The following is a 19,934-nucleotide window of genomic DNA, read 5'->3' as shown; positions in this document are numbered from 1 at the left end:
GATCTCATATTCAAAGTTTGCGAGCTGTTCCATCCACCGAGCTAACTGACCTTCCAAGCCCTGAAAATTGTGCAACCATCACAGAGAATTGTAGTCCGTGCGCAGAATGAACTCTTATCCCAGCAAATAATGCTTGAAAGTCACCATGCTAAGAAGCTCCTTTTTTGTTCTTGCATACTGACACTCTTACTTAGTCAGGGCATAGGCAACAACCTTTTCCATCCCATCTTTCTCTTGGGACAACACTGCACCAATCCCTACATCACTAGCATCTGTGTCCAAGATAAATTGCTACTTTGGGTCAGGATATGCTAGAACTGGGGCTGTTGTGAGGCTGATTTTTAACTGATCAAATGACTTTTGGCAAGCCTCACTCCAATGGAACCGTTTCCCCTTCTCAGCAAGCTGGTGCAAAGGCCTGGCAATGTCAGCAAAACCCTTTACAAAGTGCCTGTAGTAGGATGCTAACCCCAGGAAACTCTGTACTTCCATTACATTTCTTGGCACTGGCCATCCCCTAACTGACTCCACCTTGGAGGGGTCAGGCATCACCCAGTTAGAAGAAATAACATGACCAAGGTATTGGACTTGGGTGGAAAATAAGTTGCACTTCGATGGTTTGACCTTAAGGTTAGCCTGTTTGAGCTTTCCTATCACCTCACCAAGACAGTTTAGATGTTCCTGAAATGAACGACCAAATACTATGATGTCGTCTAAATAAACCAGACATGTTGTCCACTGCAGGTCAGCAAGGATCAAATCCATCAACCTTTGGAAAGTACTAGGTGCGTTGCACAATCCAAAACTTAATACATTAAACTCAAACAACCCTTGCTGGGTTGCAAATGCAGTTTTATGTCTGTGGCTGGGGTCCACCTTCACCTGCCAGTAGCCACTGTCTAAATCAAGTGTAGAAAACCAGCATGCCTGACTAAGGCTGTCCAATGCATCGTCAACCCTGGGAAGGGGGTATGCATCTTTTCTGGTGACATCATTCAATTTCCTGTAGTCAACACAAAATCTGAGTCCTCCCCCTTTTTTCTTTACCAAGACAACTGGAGCTGCTCATAGACTGCATGATGGCCTGATTACATCATTAGCAAGGATTTGGTCAGTATTCTCCGACACTTCCTGTTGTAAATGAAGGGGGACTCTACGTGGGTGCATTTTGATCGGTTTTGCATCCCCGTGTCGATTTCATGCATGGCAAGGTGAGTCCTACCCAAGTCATGGTCACCACAACTAAACACAGACAGGTGTTGGGAACAACAACTGTTTTACCGACTTCAACTGTTGTTCAGAAAACCTTCGCTCTTCTATGCCAAATTGCTCCATGATGGTCGAAACCGCCCAGCCCTGTGACCCAACCCCAGCTCCATTCCCGTCATCGTCTTCTTCCTCTATTAAAACGTCTGTGTGCAACATGCCAACTTTCATGCCGCTTTTCAAAACAAGTGGGTCATTTGTTACATTAATTACTCGAACAGGTAACATGCCTTTCTCAACCCTGCATATTACGCGAGCAACCAGAAGGTCACAGTGTTTTGCAAGGGAATTTGATGGCTCTAGCATCCCCCTGACATAATCCACCCCTTCATTTTTCACCTGGCCGCAAATGAAGGCTTCGCTACGTGGAGGTACAATAGTGTCAGACTGAATACCCACCACTCTGCATGCTGGAGAAGGGTTTGGATCAACCAATGGAAAGTATTTCCCCGTGATCTGGCAAAAATTTCTCCCAAGATCAACAACAGCACTGTGCTATGATAGGAAATCAAAACCCAACAGTATCTCTTCAGATGTTATGTCAGACATTAGAAAGTCAACTGCCAGGGTCAGTGATTGGAGTTGGCAGTCAGTTCACAATTCACCTGGACACCAGAGAGAAAACACTCAGAAAAAGACCAATCCAACAAGAGAGTTACTTATGTATAAGGGAGAAACAAGTGTGATGGGGGTGTGCCATCGCCCTTTTTCTCCAAGGACGGATTCTTGCCTCGCTCCTTTCCAGGGGGTGAGTAGGGTGATGGTGGCGTGGTTTTGCAGCAGGGTGGATGGTGGAGCTTCTTGGCAGTGGAGAGAGAAGTTCGACCCATGTCAGCACAGGGTATGAAAATCCTGGCAAAGGGAATGAGATGTGAGCAAAAATGATTTAAGCTTAGACTTCAAAAAATAACCAGAAGCACAAGGCCAGGGTACTTCTCCGGGTAAGGTAACAAACTGGCCAAGAGTGCTGGAGCAGACCCCTCCTAAATAGCTGACTGTGGCTGATGAGATGAGTGCTGGCATCCAATCAGGATGTGCAGAGGAGAGCAGGAGCACCATGACACAATCAGCATCCTGCCCTCCTGCTGGGGACAGTGTATCGTAAACCCCTTTCATCCTAGCTTGGGAGAGGAAGCAGGAGAGGACACTGAACATCTGTTGCTAAAAGGTGAAAAGCTTGCCTGTAAGCTGCAGCTTGGGTTAACATTTTTAAAAAACATTTAAACAATGATAAAAATAAAACAATTTCTTTCACAGTTACCTTTTATTATTTATGTAAAATTGTCTCAAACCGCGTTCAGCTGTCTGCTTTGCCAATCTAAATCCGAACACCGGAAGTCACTATTCGCCCTGCGACAGACTGGAGACCTGTCCAGGGTGTACCCCGCCTTCGCCCTTCAGTAGCCGGGATAGGCTCTGGCACCCCGCGACCCCGAAAGGGAAGAAGCGGACTAGAAGATGGATGGATGGATGGATGGATGGAAGTCACTATTCACTTTTTCGGCCCTGTCTCCATTTTGTCTGACGTCATCGTGAAAAGGGTCTATTGGTTATATGCAAGACCTACTTTCGCATTCGGTATATGACCGCACAGTCGTTTCTGGTTAGGGCAGTGGACTATTGTATATGTGGAAATAGTGGAGTATTTGGAGTTTAAAAGATGTTTTTTGGAGTTACTAGAGTCACTATAAATGATGTTAGGCACATTAGTTGTTTTTCTAGCAAAATATTCAAGTAAAAAATGCAAAAAAGACTTAAATTGTATTTGTCATCCTACATAGCGACCTTTGAAGGTAACTTGCTAAGACTGGTTCTTCACACGTATTTACGTGCGGCCAGCTCTAAAGCTGATGGAGATTCATGTTGAGGTCATGTAATAGGTGCAGCCAAAACACAGATCGCTGCATTGTTTCACGTATTTTAAGTGCATCCAAAGCTAAATGTTGTGACTGGTCGCAGTATTTAATGAAGTTCCATTAGCTGTCACGCAGCTAGGCCACGGAGCACAGCTGCAGATGTGGTGGTAATCAGGAACCATTTGGTGCATTAACTCAAACCCCAATTGTAGCGCAATCAAAACATCCCACATTTATTTCAAAAGACTTACAGTGCTACCTCAAATAAACACAAGAAAATATCTGATACCATCAGTGTTCATTGCTAAAGCTCTGAAGTCTTTTTTCAGTGGTTGATAATGAGGGATTTTAATGAAAACAGTTGACCCACAATATAGTGAACCAGAACGTTCATATTTCACAGAAAAAAAGATAACTACCTGCGCTTTATGAACAACTGCGCAAAGAGATTGAAGACGACTAAGTAAAAATGCACAACTGTCCACGTACAGCTGGGCTTCCCGGGTAACAGAGATCTATCTCTCTGTAACTTCATTGTATGGCGGCCCTCACACTGGAACATTAAGAGTGCAGTACTGCAGGATGTCAAGACTTAAGAGCACAGCTTAGATTCTTGGAGTTTAATATATTCGTGTTTACAAGTATTGAGGACTGAGGAACTTTTACATTTGATTAAATTGTGTACAAGTTTTAATGTTTACAAGTGTTCTATTTAAGTGTGATTCTGCAATAAGTGCCAGAAACTGTGCACTTGAAAACAATCTGATTTCTTTGTTAAATGGTGTATACTTGTATAGCACTTCTACCTTCCTTCAAAGGCCCAAAATGCTTCACAGTAACAAACCCATTCACCCATTCACACACATATTCACACACTGGTGGTGGCTCCGCTGCCGAACACTGGCGCCAACCTCCCACCAGAGGCAATTCGGGGTTCAGTGTCTTGCCCAAGGACACTTCGACACATGGGCGGGCAAGGCGGGAGTCGAACCTGCAATCTTTCGATAAGGAGTCGACCGCCCTACCACTGCACCACCACGGTAGGGTGCTATGTTGTTTCTGTTTGCAAAAGAAATCATAATCTGTTGAATAATAGGATTTCAAGTCTTCTTTTTGTTCAATACGTAGCGAACCGTGAGCAAGCTGTATCGTTGCATCCCTAGTGTTTGGTTTTTCAGGAAGGCAAACTTTGTCTTTTTTTGTCTTGTCATTGTGTATACACATAATGACAAACTAACATACAGTGTAAGAAATAGCAAAATGAACCAATTCCAGGTAAAGTACATGGAGATTTGCTAAGTCAACGCATATAGATATAGTCACAACCGGAAGCAAGTAAGCGGTCTTATTCAAAACTGGGAATAGGTCACAGAGCACCGTGCATAGAGTCCATTAGCTGAAAAAATAAAAAAAACTACTCGTTGCTTAAATACTAGCTAAATTCCAACATAGCCTAGAATTCCTCAGTAAACTGAATTAGTCAAAAACGTTATAGCCTCTTGCAAAAATTGAATCTAAACTCTAAATTAGTCTAAAAATCTCCAGTGGATAATAAATTATCAAAAAAGTTAGCATGTTGCTAAAGTATTAGCTAAAATCCAAATTAGCATAAAAAACCTCAGTAGATGCCAAATTAGCCAAAAAAGCTACCACATTGCTTAAATACTAGCTAAACTCTAAAATAGCCTAAAATTCCTCAGTAAACTAAATTAGTCAAAAATGTTAGCATGTTGCTAAAATAGAAGCTAAACTCTAAAGTATCTTATAAAAACCCCAGGAGATAACAAATGATCCAAAAACGTTAGCATGTTGGTAAAATATTTGGTAAACTCCAATTTTTTAAAAATGACTATAAAAGTGAAAACAAAGCCCATTAATATATTTAAAGGCTTGTTACTAATCTACGTAAAATGTTGAAATTTGAAGACTTTCTCTTTCATTTCCTATGGGGCATATTTTGCTCAATTTCTCAAAAACTTTAAAGTTTATGAATACCAAAAGTACAAGCAGTACTGTCCTGAACGAACTGAAGGTTTTATGTGATTGAGTTTTTGTGTGCAGAAAAACATACGCAAAAGAGCAGGAGAATCACTATAATCTCCTTCGGTCGGCAGCGCTGATATATATATATATATATTTTTTTCTTCTTCTTCTTGCTGGTTGGAGTTTTTTTATTTTTTTAACCCTGTTGACGGTGGGATTACGTTTTGCCACCTCTATTTTTCTTGTATATCTTAATTTACTTTTTTTTTCGGTCATGTTTTTGTTTATAACGGACTTATCAGCGCGTTTGTTGTATAACTGTGATCAGCTGATCACCGCCTTTCTCTACGCGGAGAAAGAGAAACAGGACATTCCCAAAGAGATCCGGAGGAAGAGAAGAGGTTGCAGAGCTGGACGACAGCTCCAGGAGAGGAGAAGGACATATAAGCCCTATGTGCCATCTGTCATCTTGGGTAACGTCCGTTCTCTTTCCAATAAGATCAATGAGCTTTCTGCGCTGACCCGTCTGCAGCGGGAGTTCAGGGAGTGCAGCATCATGTGCTTCACGGAGACCTGGCTGAATGGACTGACTCCAGACTCTGTGGTCTCGTTGGAGGGGTTCAAACTTCTGCGCGCGGACAGGAGTGAGGCGGAGAGTGGAAAGAAGAAAGGCGGGGGGCTCGCGGTGTACGTCAATGACAGATGGTGCAACCCGGCGCACATCTGCACTGAAGAACAGCTCTGCTCTGCAAACATCGAGCTACTCGGTGTGGGCATGCGGCCGTACTATCTCCCGAGGGAGTTTTCACACGTTATATTGTTTAACGTGTACATCCCTCCCACTGCTGATGCTGCAGCTGCGTGTGAGCTGCTCCACGGCTCGGTGACCCGGATGCAGACCCGTCACCCGCACTCCCTCCTGCTCATCACCGGGGACTTTAACCACGCCTCCTTATCTGCCACTCTCCCCTCTCTAATTCAATATGTGGATTGCCTGACCAGGGAGAAGAAGACGTTTGATTTAATGTATGCTAATGTCAAAGATGCGTACACCTCCACTCCTCTCCCCCCACTTGGACGTTCTGACCACAACCTCGTGCATCTGCTCCCAAATTACATCCCCATGGTGAGAAGACAGTTGGCACAGAAGAAGTCTGTGAAAGTGTGGACGGATGAAGCCACAGAGAGTTTGCAGAACTGTTTCCAGACCACAGACTGGGAGACACTCTGAAGCTCTGATGGAGATGACATCGACGGTCTGACCCACTGCAGTACAGACTATATTAAATTCTTTGAGGAGAACACTGTATGAACTCGAAGGGTTCGGTGCTTCAGCAACAACAAGCCCTGGGTGACCCCTGAGCTTAAAGCCCTGCTGAACCAGAAGAAGAGGGCTTTCGCTTCAGGGGACAGAGAGGAGCAGAGGAAAGTTCAACATGAACTCCAGCGTAAGATCAGGCAGGCCAAGGACAGCTACAGGAAGAAGCTAGAGGAGCGGCTGGAAGAGAACAACTCAGGGGAGGTGTGGAGAGGACTGAAGAACATGTCAGGATTTGGACAGAGTAAAACCAGAGTAAGACCTGATGGAGACCAGCGGTGGGCCAATGAGTTAAACCTGTTTTTTAACAGGTTTGACTCTAACCCCTCTCCCTCTGCATCTATCTCTCCTCCTAACTCTTCACATGTCTTCTGTCTTCTGTCCACCATCTGCCTCCACCTTGCCCTTGTCTTTTTCACAGCTTCCTTTTCCCTGTCTTTGCCACACTCCATCTGACAACATTGCCAGCCCCCCTTTGTCTTCCACTCCCCCCCTCTCCTTTACATCAGACCGGGTGAGGAGGGAACTCGAGAGAGTGAAGACCAGGAAAGCTGCAGGACCAGACGGCATCAGCCCTAGACTGCCCAGGAGCTGTGCAGGTCAGCTCTGCGATGTACTGCAGTACATCTTCAACCTGAGCCTGAGTCTGGGGAAGGTCCCTCTCCTGTGGAAGACCTCCTGTGTGGTTCCAGTTCCGAAGACATCGCACCCGAAGGAGCCCAACCACTACAGGCCAGTCGCCCTGACCTCCCACCTCATGAAGACCATGGAGAGACTCATCCTTTAGCATCTCCGCTCTGTGGTGAGCACCACAATTCGCCTACAGGCCAAGAATTGGGGTGGAAGACGCCATCATCTTCCTGCTGCATCGGGCCTTGACTCATCTGGAGACTGCAGGGAGCGCTGTGAGAATTATGTTTTTCGACTTCTCCAGCGCCTTTAACACCATCCAGCCTGAACTGGTACGAAGGAAGCTGGAGCAAGCGGTAGTGGATAAGCGACTGGTAGGATGGTCCATGGACTACCTGACTAACCGGCCACAGTACATACGTCTGCACAACTGTGTCTCTGAGGTGGTGGTCTGCAGTACTGGAGCCCCTCAGGGAACAGTACTGTCACCGTTCTTCTTCACACTCTACACCTCGGACTTCACCTACAACACCAGCAGCTGTCGTCTGCAAAAATACTCCGATGATTCAGCTGTTGTGGGCTGTGTGTCTGAGGGAGATGATGCAGAGTATAGGTTGGTCATCGTGGACTTTGTGAGCTGGTGTGAGAACAACCACCTGTGTCTGAACACCTACAAGACCAAGGAAATGGTGATTGACTTCCGTAGAAGGACGGTGACCCACACCCCGGTGAACATCCAGGAGGCTGAAATAGTCACTGTCGACAGTTCCAAGTACCTGGGTGTTCACCTGAACAACAAAATGGACTGGTCCCACAACATCAATGACCTTTACAAGAAAGGTCAGAGTCGTCTCCACCTCCTGAGAAGACTGCCGTCCTTTGGGGTGTGCAGACATCTGCTGAGGACGTTCTATGATTTGGTGTTGGCCTCTGCTCTTTTCTACGCTGTTGTCTGCTGGAAAGCGAGCTATTCTGACCGGGACAAGAAGAAAATCAACAAGCTGGTGAGGAGGGCCAGCTCTGTCCTGGGCTGCTCGCTGGACTCTGTGGAGGAGGTGGGTGAGAGAAGGATGTTGTCCAAAGTCAGATCCATCATGGACAACAGCTCTCACCCACTGCAGCAGACTCTGATGGGGCTGAAAAGCTCCTTCAGCTGCAGACTGAGACACCCCCAGTGTAGAAATGAGCGCTACCGCAGATCATTCCTCTGCACAGCCATCAGATGGTACAACACCGCTGTTCAAAATTTTAAATAAGCTTATATGTATATAATGTCATTGTTGATAGGTGTGTATATTATTTATATTCATATTTATGTTTTAGGAATATGTGTGTTTGCTAATTTGTAGATGTATGTGTGTTTATATTTCTACATACGTGTATTGTGTTAATATGCTACATGCAACTTTTTTGGACTTTTTCTGGTGCCTTGACAGATTAATTTATCCCTCTGGGATATGAATAAAGTTCAATCCAATTCACAAACACTGAGGAGAACATTATTTAAAAAATGAATTTGCAGCACAAACGTTTCTGCAAAGATCATTAATCTAAATGTCTGCCGTGTTCACCGTTGGAGCCTGTCTGTCTGCGCTCTGGTGCACACTATTGTTTGCTTCATATCAACAGAGCTGCTGGCCGGGTTGCCAGGAGGTTTGGTTTACACTGGTTACCAAGGACAGGTGTGCTAAAAGAGAAAACCGCCCCCAAACCACTTCAGCCTCTGCTGAGGGTAAAGGTGAATCAGGATCACAATGTTTGAGCTTTGATGATGTGAAAGAAATTCTTTTATTTTTATCATTGTTTAAATGTGTTTTAAAATGTTAACCCAAGCTTTTAGCCACAGATATTCAGTGTCCTCTCCTGCTTCCTTTCCCACGCTAGGATGAAAGGGTTTACGATACACTGTCCCCAGCAGGAGGCCAGGATGCTGATTGAAATGTTAACATTCCCAAATGGTTCCTTACATGACACCTCCCATCAACTATTTCAACTTGTTTCTTTGTTTAAATGTTGTAACCTCCCACTTGTGCTTTCAAATAAAGGGAGCGAGGCAAGAATCCGTCCTTGGAGAAAAAGGGCGATGGCACACCCCCATCACACTTGTTTCTCCCTTATGCATAAGTAACTCTCTTGTTTGTGTTTTACTGAGTTCTATTTCTCTGTCTAGTGTCAAGGTGAATTTTCCTGACAGATGACCAGAACCTAAGGATCTGACAAGTTCACGTGAGCTGAGATGTTTTAGGAACTCAAACCTCCAAATTCTCCTGGATTTTAAAATCCTGAAGTGAGAGAAAAATGTTTCATAATTTTCCTGCTGTCTCACGTTACGTCCAGAGTTCATCTCTCATAATATTATAGCACAAAACCAGGAAAGTTTTGTCAGGATTTTCTAAAAAATGTTTTTATCATCTAAGTTTAGATTATTTGATGACTGTTTTCCAACCTTCTAAATTCTAAACTTTTAAGCTTAAAAACCCTTTTAACCTAAAATCAATAAATCACACTAAATGAGAACTGAAGATAAAAAAATAGTTCCAAATCAATAAATCTAGGGTTAAATTATATATAATTGTTCTCACTCCCTTTTAATCGAACTCTAACAGTAAATATGCTTTACAGATTCATTGTGTCGTTAGTGAATGGACAGTGAAGTAAATGTCTTTTTGTAATTACGAGAAATTTTAATATCAAAAAGATTAAATCAATTTCTTTGTTTTCCAATTACTTATTAATTATTGTAACGAATTATTTTCTATAAGCTCTTGAAATCAAGAGAGAATGCTTGTTTGTTTGTTTGATCATTTTGTGCAGCAGCAGTTGACAGCAGCCAAAAGAAAAAAAAAAATGGTAACACTTTGTAATAAGATTCCTTAACAAGCTTTCTTAACACATTAATAAGCATTATTAATGTTCTTATAAGGTGTTAGTAAGACATTTATTGGTGTAATAAGCCTAATAAGGCTTATTAAATTCCTAAGTTAACACATTTACAAGCATTATTAATGTGTTAATATGATGCTTATTGTTACATTTATTACCATCGTATATGTGGAACAAATAAGTGTTAACAAGCTTAATAAGAATCATTAACAAAACTTGTTAACAGATTAGTAAGTCTTATCAATGTCTACAGTAAGACATTTAATATCATTATAGATGTCTCACACTGACTTATGTGTTAATACGCTTAATTAGAACCTTTAATAAACTAAAGGATTAATTTACTGCATTAATAATGTGTTAAATGCTAGTAAAATATTTATTAGCATTATAGGTGTCTTGCAAATACCTGATAGTGTTAATGAGAATATTGACTACTCAGTCAGACCATTGTTTACTAAGATCATATTAGTAAACCGGTAGTAAGCTTAATAAATGTGTTAATAAACCTTGTTAACCATTTATTGAATGTTTTGCAGCACCTTATCTAAAGTGTGATCAAAACCATATTAGTAAACTGGTAGTAAGCTTTACAAATGTGTTAATAAACTTTGTTAACCATTTATTGAATGTTTACCATAAACAAGCACAAAACATAAAACTTGTAAAATGAAACTTTTTTATATACATTCTGTAACAATGAAAACATCTGCAAATGTTTAAAGATTTTGTAAAATCACTTTCAAGTTTTAAATAACATTTTCAACAAGTGAGAAAAACTTTCTGAACTCTGAGACTCTAAACAAATGTTTACAAACAACTTTTCAAAAAACAAACTTTTAAAGGCAACAATAACACATAAAACCACCAAAATATTCCTCATTTTTACATCAGTGATTCACTATTTTCCAGTAAGAGTTACAAAATGAGCAGATTTCCTTTATTTAGCGCGTTATTTCTGATCAGAATCAAGTCGAAGTACAAGAACTACCAAAACACAGTTGCCCACAATGCATTGTTTTGTAGTCATATAGACGGCTTGAAGTCAGTGCGGCGCCAGATTTGCAGCTGCACCCGCCTGGGTGGGCGCTTTACCGCGATATTTTCATGATGATTGACAAGTAACGTAAGAGTCCAAAATACCCAACATGCACCGCAATCCAGGCGATCTGCGCAGCGCCGCGTCCGCCTGCATGATCTCAAACACAGCTATTCTGACGCCGGGTTCATACTGGACACGGAGCGGAGGAAGCTTTCATTCGGCGCCCATGTTGACCTGGCGCGGTTCACTCCAGGCGTGGAGCGGCGTGGTCCTCTGCGGAGGGCCTGCGCCGTGCAGTGGATCGTTTCGACGTCTGGTCTATTTTGTGTGCGAGCCGCGAGTGATCCGGGTCAATTTTTGGCAGGAAAGTAGGCCGCCGCTTTCACCGTCACTTCCTGAAACGGCTATTGCCATTCGCAACCCATCTTCAGCGATTGGTCTGAGTCTCTGTGAGTCATGAATCTATAGGAAGTACTGTCGACAATCAGGAGTGAGTTTATTGTGAGTCTCCGCATCTTTCCACGCCTCGACCACGAGACCGCGGATGTAAACAGCTTCTACTATAATAACACCGCTTCGAGAGATTTGTACAAGTCATTGTTGAAGCCTTTGAGGGAGAACCATTCCAACATTTGATTCTGTCAGCGGTCCTTTGGGATTTATTTACATTTATTCCTTTTTGTCGAGATTAAAGGAGCATTTGGGTGACGCCGCTGCAGAACGGTACATTCCATTGAGGAAAACAACAGTAGGACAATGATTGGTACATTGTTGAATTGTAAAGTAGGTGTTAAAAGGTCTTCATGGACCCATTGATGAAGTCTGCTCCCATTGGCTACCCGTCATGTGTCAATCAAACCCCCCAGACGGTCGACGTCAGACCCACAAACGCTTATTGAGCCATCTGATTGGTCAATTTATAACTCTAATAACTTGTGATAATGGAAAAAAATCTTTAAAAAAAAATTAGGATTAGAAAAAATAAGTTAATCAGAAAGCAGCAGAGGAAGAATGATTATTCTGACATATAAAATGACTGAGAAATAACTGTCTGTTTCCCAATGTAAGTCAATGGGACTTTGGCCTTTTTGGAACCCAGTGGTACTTCCTATATGGAACATGGAAGGTAGGGGGGCTTGCTCTGTCCAGTTCTTAAATACAGTCAATGGTCAGTACTCTGGCGAGGGTTCCCTCTGATGGTCGGAGGAGGTCATGACTGGTTGAGTCCTGACAACGCCAAGTCATTGTAAATTTCACTTTTTCCACTGTTTAACTGGCGGCTGTTTAGATTCACACCTCTTTACTGGCTTTACTGGCACAGACGAGAAAAAAACACCTTTAAATCCGCATTTATAAATGACAAAAGACACACACAAACACACACGTGCAGCTGGACTTGCATAAAAACCTAAAGAATATGCGACCCTGCTCTCTTCTTGATGAGGATGTTCTGCAGCAGACGCAATAACAGACATGAGAGGAGAAAGTTCCAGCAGTTGTTTGGACAGAACCACACAAACGTCATTATCGCTCTGCTCCATTTTCTTCTCTCAAATCTATCTGTGGCAGAAACAAAAGAATAATTGTTTAAAAAAAAAGAAGACCCGTTTATACAGAACTGCAGCTCACATAGCCTCATTTTGGGAGGACTACTGGTTGAAAGAAGAGCCAAGTGAATTTTCTGATCAAAACTTTGAAACATTTCCGCTGTCATGATCAGAGAGGCAGTTATCTCTGGAAATTCCTCCAAACATCTCTGTAAAGATAACAGTCTGCAGTCAGGTTCAGGGTGCAATTCCCTTTACACTCAGGTTTTATATCCCAAAAATACAATCTATTTCAGATAAAATTTGACTTTAATTTTTCCGATAAATAAATAAAAATTTACATTTCAAACATTTAACCCTTTAACACCTAAAAGTGTCGTCTGAGAGGCTTAAACACAAAATCTTTAACGTACGGTGAAAAGTGGCGTGAGCTGGAATGATCGTGGTAACGGTTGAGAAGGAACAGTAAATCAAAGAACATAAACACTGGAGCTCTGGTGTTAAAGGGTTAAATGGGATTTTAAAAAAGGAAGAAAGGAAGATAATGATTGATTTTATTTTCATTTCAGTTGAACATTTTTGTTTACAGATGTTTATTTGAATGAACCGTCTCACTTATGGGAGCAGGAAAACAAAGATAATGAAATATTGTTTTTGCTCAGCTTTTATCTGAGTTACAACCTGCAGTAAAGTCATCTTATCAACAGGCAGGGATGTTGTTAAAGCCACTGAAATGAACCATGACAGGAGAATGCCAATGGAAAAGAACAGGTCCTCGTGAAGGTTAAGCAGAGTGTTGATCTGAGGCTTCATTCTGATCTCTTTTGCTCATATTCTTCAGTCCCACCTGCTTTGGTTTCCTCTCATCTGACCCTCTTCAGGATCCAGTTTCTGCTGGTCAAACCTTTCCTGGTGTTCCCTTTATTTATGGAGAACTCTGCATCTGCGTTTGGCTCCTGCAGCAAGTGCACTCTGGCCACTAACTCCAAACATTTACAATCTAATCAGCACATTTGGAATCTGCTCAGTCATTTGGGTCAGGGTTTACAAAAGTTCACACCCAGAAGCCGTAAAACTCTTCCTTCCTTCTGATAGTGGTTTTCCACCACAGCGTCCCATTAAAGTCCCCCTCTGATGAAGATCCTGTTTCAGAGTTTTCAACATGTCTGTGTGTCATTTTTCTTCTGAAAGAGAACAGATGTAATCAGAAATCCTTTTCTTTTTTCATTTCCGAGTATTTCTCCTCTTAAATCAACCAAACTGTCTTGGACAGACTCTGTTTGAATGAATGATCTTCTTTCCATCAACAGCTCTGCTGCACATGCACTAAACCCTCATCTGTTCCTAGTGTCTAGTTCAGGTTCTGGAGAAGAGAAGATGGTATCTTCACATTGACTGCAGTCAAATGAGCCGCCGTTCACATTTCTGTGGTCAAATCAGCATCACTGGATTTTTGGTGTGAGTTTCATCCAATACTTACGGTAGCAGGACTGAGAACGCTGGAAAATCTCCACCAGACTCCACGGAGCTTCTTGATGTGACCACGGAAATGTGAACGGCGGCTCATTTGACCGCAGTTGGAAAGGATTGTAAATCAATGAAAGAGCATTTTGATGTTAGCTTTGATTATTTTATCAAGAACTCTGAGAAACCAATGATTGAATGTATTGATCACAGTCAATAAACATTGGAGAATTAGCTAAAAGAGTCTTTGGTGAACTGGAAGGAGAAAGAATCAGGATTTTGGAGGAAGTTCTGTCCATGAAGATCTTCACTTCCTCGTCCAGCTGACATCCGGATCAGAACCATACGGCTGGACATTACCCAGATTGATGGATGTTTTTATGGAGCAGCGGTGAAGATTTATGCTAGAGAGACACAGAGCTATCAGAATCAGACAGGGGGGATCAGAGGCGGAGCTACTCAGCTCACCTCCAAAAGCCACGCCCCCTCAGAGGAGATTTTGGAAACAGAGGCTTCAGATCAACATGAAAAATGGCTTTTTAAGACATTTAGGTTGTGTGATTTTGTTTAAAACCTTCATGATTATAATTAAAACTCTTCTGGGAGCGTGTGTTTAAATTAAAAAAATGGTCATAAGAGGACTTTAAGGATCCATGCAGATCAAAGATTTAGCTTGTTGGAGTGTAAACGGCTGCAGGTCACGACACCTGTGCATTCATGTTCTCTTGACTCATGAGGGTTTGTTTCATTTTGAGTCTTTCTAGCCATATTCAATATTTTATTCATGTATTTTCATAAATAATCAGTTTTGTCTCAGTTTGTCATCATTTTTCAGCCGCATCAGGAAAACAGTGTCAGAACAGTTCTCTGATGGAGATGTTGATGACGTTCTTCCGTCTTTCCAGTTCAAACTCTTGTTTTCTTGAGGTGTGACTACTCTCTTTCTTCAGTCATCTCACATCAGGAATCTCTGAGTGTTCAGGTTTCATACTCAAACACATTGGCTGCATCAGGAATTCAGCCTTCATGCCTCAGAGTTGTTTTCCTTTTCAGCCTGATCTGGTTTGGATTCAAAAGCGTTCTTTGTCTCCTGCATTTGAGACCTTCACTGCTGTCGTTTCCCACAGAAGATCCTTTATTTGCTGTTCGAAGAGAAACACTTGAAGAAACTATCATTCTGACAAGAGTTCTTATGTAACCGTGACGACTGCGCTTTCTGAAGTTGACCTTCAAACACTTCTGCCCAGTCTGTCCAGCAGGTGATATCAGAGACGTGAAACCAAACCCCTCACGACTACTACAAATCCTACTTAAGGAAGGCAACAGCAATCAAAAGATACAAAAAAAAATCTAATAATGATTAAAGTTTTTTTTCTTAAAGGATTCCCAGTTTGGAAAATTAACCTTCTATCAACAATTTCCAGCCTTGTCTTACTTTTAAAATTGAATCCTGAAATCGAATCATTCATGTGATCAGGACTCTGAGAAGATTTCTGATATTTAAGAACCACCTCTGAAGGTGTTTTTAACACGTTCTTGTGGCATTTTTCTGATGATGAAGGGTAAATACAAAGAAAATTAAGCTTAAAATCGCATTTCTGAGTATTTCTTTATTCAAATTGTTGTGAATCAGGAGGAGATGGAAAAATCTTGAAAAAGATGGTATTTGATGTAGAAAATACACTGAGAGGGCCTCAAGCTCCACCCCATTCTGTTGCAGACAAATAGATCCATAATTGTCTTTGTTTTCCTGGTCTGAGCTGGAATCTGAATCTAAACTGTACGGCTGGATGGAAATCATAATTCTGCCATATTAGGCACACCGCTAAAGTGAGGGGCTGTATGCTGGAGAGTACACAAAAGAGGGATGGGGAAGGGGGTGGGGTTGCTTCTTGCAATTGGTCCCGCCTACAACTCAGAGGTGAATTTCCAATTAACTCCTGCCGCTCTGCAGAAACTATGTTATAAAAAAATCACACAGATTTTTAGAATTTGACTAAAAACAGCAAAATCATAATAAAAAAACAAACTCAGGAAACGCTTTGAAAATCGATCAGAAGATGATTGGTGTGGGAATTCAAAAAGTCTTTCTGTCACATGAGTTTGACATTGTGTCCGAACAGAGAAACCCATGATCTCCTAAACCACGCTGTTCGTCCATTTTTCTTTGACATATGTTTTTAAACACTGTCCACGGACTGAAAATCCTTTTCATGAACGGATGACGCCTCCTACTCTTCCTGTCAGCAACTTTGGAAAATATTTAATGAAAAATATTTCAAACTGTATTTTTTTTTTTTTTTTTACATTTCAGGCTCCAGTAGAGAGGCAGAGCTAAAAGACAGTGTTTTAAAGTTTGTCTTTTTTGTGTGTTTTTATACATTTGACAGTAGAGGCGTTAAACACAAACAGACAGAGTTGTGAACTCTGACATTTACAGTTGTGGACTCTGCTTCTGTTTTTTTTCTTTTGTTTCGGATTTCAAATCAGGACCAACGAAGTCATTTGTAATCAAAGTAACCCTCTGGTGCGAAGAACAGCACCAGTTTTGTGTTTCAGTGGATCCGTCTGGAGGCGGATGAGATCAGGATCTGCTGAGGGGATGAAGGATCACAAGACAAAAAAATGTTTGACCTCTGAAGATTATAGAAGGAAAATGTTGAGTGCAGATGACCGACAGAAAAATTCCCATTACTTCTTCAGACAAAAGAAGAAAAAGATTTATTACAGTTTGTTACATATAATAACACAAACTTCAGGTCATCAAATACATTTTTAATGAAACACAAAAGTCTGAAAAACTTTCATTTAGTTACAATTTTATCTTTAAAAAGAAAAATATTTTTTTAATGATTTTCATTTTTCTGATCATTTTTCTGATCAGCCGATCAAACAGATCAGATATTAGGCCCTCTAGTGGTGACCAGATGTTACTGCAACAGATGGTTCTGTAGTTTCAGAGTCGGAGGGAGTTTATCTGAATAAACTCCTGTATTTAAGGATTAACTTCATATCATATTTGTGCGAGTTCCTTTTTGGACTGGACTAAATACAGAGGGATGGGGTTTGTAAATAAGCTGGAGGATGAATAAACAAGATGCTGAAGGTTTCTTATTATAACTTTCACTGGTAGATGTTTACCAAAAGAGCGGGGCCTGTCCACAGACACGCTTAAATATGGCAAACATACCTGTCAGTTACACAAACACACATATTGAAACTACACACAGATATGTGTGTGTACATATACTGTACAACATATCTCTTACGAGGTTCCTGCACGTATTCTAACATCCTGTTTGTGTAAAGGTGAGCATGTACCTGTGCTCGGGAGAGTGTTCTACTGTGGGCGATAACGTCATGGAATGGAAAAAGTAAATTAACACAGGAACAAACATTTGAAGGAAGTGGTTGGAGATGCAGCTGGACAGGTGATGCACGGACATCTGCATCTGGTGCGACTAAGATCTCTAAAAAGAGTTCCTCAGGTGAGGTTGGTAGTCACTGTGTGAAGGTGGAAGAAGAAGCCGTCTTCACATGCATGAACTTTGTTTTATTTCCCTCTGAACAAACAACCCGTGGTTGGGTAACACCTGATCTTCTAATCCAACCTGTGCACACCTGGAGGAGAACACACACCTGAACCCTGGGGGAGGGGCTGTAAGCTGACAAACTGTTTGCTTCATTAATGATATAAATTTTTAAAGAAGTTGCTGAGATCTCTGCTCTGAGGCATCGGAGTCCACGCACACCTGAGCGTCTCACCTTCGGCTCCCAGAATCCTCTCTGCTCCAACATCGGTGCAAGACAAAAACATGAAAGTTGCTTTAGCTTCAGTATCTCTGTGCACGTGCACGTTCTCTGTATTCTGAAGAAACTCAAATGAACACAGAGTTTAATTTCATGTCACCTGGGATGTGGAATGGTGGCTGGCTCGAGGGCTTTGGAGACGAGAAGAGCGCCGTTTGAATCTCTGTCCGTGCGTGTGTGTGTGCACGTGTGCCTTTACATCACTGAGCTAAGTAAAGACCTGACAGATGCTGCAGAGGATTATGAAACACAAAGAGACACCACAGACCAGCAGGTCATGCCTGACATACGACACGATGACCAGCAGGAGCCAAGGAGCTCCTCCCAGATAAAGCGGCTGAACTTACAGCTCAAAAACACTGGAGACAAACGGCTGAAAGACGGATTTCTCCTGGTGTTTCACAACGTTAAAGCTAAGCAGAAACTTTGCTCTGTAATGTTTAATGTCTACGTGTTTGGGATAAAACATCAACATTACCTACAGGTCCGTTCTGGTTCACATGGAGCCAACAGTATCGTACAGTATCTGACCTCATGTGACCTTTACAGGTGAACCCTGGAAACATCTCAGCTGCAATCAGAAACAAGAACAAGTTCAAGAACAACAAAGAAATATAAAGAAAGTGTTGTTTTTTCTGGATTTAATCAAGAATTTGGATGTTGCTGCATCCCAGTGAACATTTTAATGTGGTCTCCAGGTGGGTTTGTCTGCTGGCTCCATGGTGGGCCCACCTGTGTTTGCCCACACTGGCTTGATTGGACACAGTAGTCTGGCTCACTGGGCAGCGGAGCTCGCTAACTCGCTACGCTGTCCACCGGCCGGCTGGTTGGCATAGGCAGTGTTGGGTAAGTTACTTTAAAAAAGTAATTGATTACTTTAGTTACTGGATGAAATTGTAATTAAATTACTTTACTTACTACTCATTTTAAAATGTAATTCACTACTCTTTACTTTACTTTTTTCCGGTCATGTACAAATTCTCGAGGGAAAAACAGAATTAACTAGATCCTCTTGTCTTCCATTCAAATAGTTTTTTAAATCAATGGCCTCGTACAAACTATGAACATGGTATAACACAACCAGACTCCATTAGAAATCAGACAGCAGAGTGAACAATGACACAAAGTTACAGCATGTTGTCTATGCCACTGATCAAAGAGACATGTGAGAAAAAAACCTGATACACCTAAACACATTTACTAAATCTGAAACTAAGTCTATTGAAAACATAAATAACTGTTTAATGCCTCCAGCAGTTTCTTTCTCCTCCTCAAATGCAGAAAGTCATTCTGACGGTAGGGGGCGGGGCTAGTGATGGTGATTCCAGCTGTTCTGAGAGGACTGTCTTCGTTCACTAAAGAATCATCTCTTTCAGCCTACAAGCAGCTCTTTAGGTTGTTTTATTGCGTCATTATAATCAAAAAATATAATATTATGCACAAAATGAATTACTATCACTACTACTACTAATAATGTGTTTTTATTTATGAATGTTGATTATATATAGATGCTTTTCTTTATTGACTTCAGATAAAATGTAATAAGAATAATGATAACATGACTTCTATTACCATTCAACTTTTGACTTGATACATTTTTTGTTTATTTAAAGTGAAACTGTTGCTATCTGTCTCTCCCTCGTGCACGAGGCGCAAACTCATATTAACAGATCACGCAGCTAGTGTGAAGACGAATGGAAGAACGGGTAAAACAGACTCCTACAGAGCCAGGAGCTGGAGTTTGAGCGGGTCTCTGCGGCTCACCTGTGTGTCCGGGAGTCTGACACCGAGAAGAGGAGTCTCCTCCGGTCTCTCATTGGATTTTGAGTTTAGGTGCTGTGATTCTTCAGGGCGTGTCTGGACTTTGACCGATAACCCACACTCTGAGGCACCGCGGGAATTTTCTCCATTTTGTTTAATTTAACCGAGAGAAAATGTCAGAGCCTTCCAAACCAAAGTAACAGAGAAACGAGGGTTTCTGCAGTCCAGTAATTGTAATTTATCACCAAAATGTGCACAATTCGTTACGGTCCTCCATTACTGACAAAAGTAATGAAATTACAGTATTTTTTTACTTTGTAATCCGTTACCCCCAACCATAGACTGTATATAAAATAACTGGACAGAGCAAGCCC

The sequence above is a fragment of the Oryzias melastigma genome, linkage group LG5 (genome assembly GCF_002922805.2).
Source record: "Oryzias melastigma strain HK-1 linkage group LG5, ASM292280v2, whole genome shotgun sequence".
NCBI lineage: Eukaryota > Metazoa > Chordata > Actinopteri > Beloniformes > Adrianichthyidae > Oryzias > Oryzias melastigma.
Note: the sequence above shows the minus strand (reverse complement) of the source record.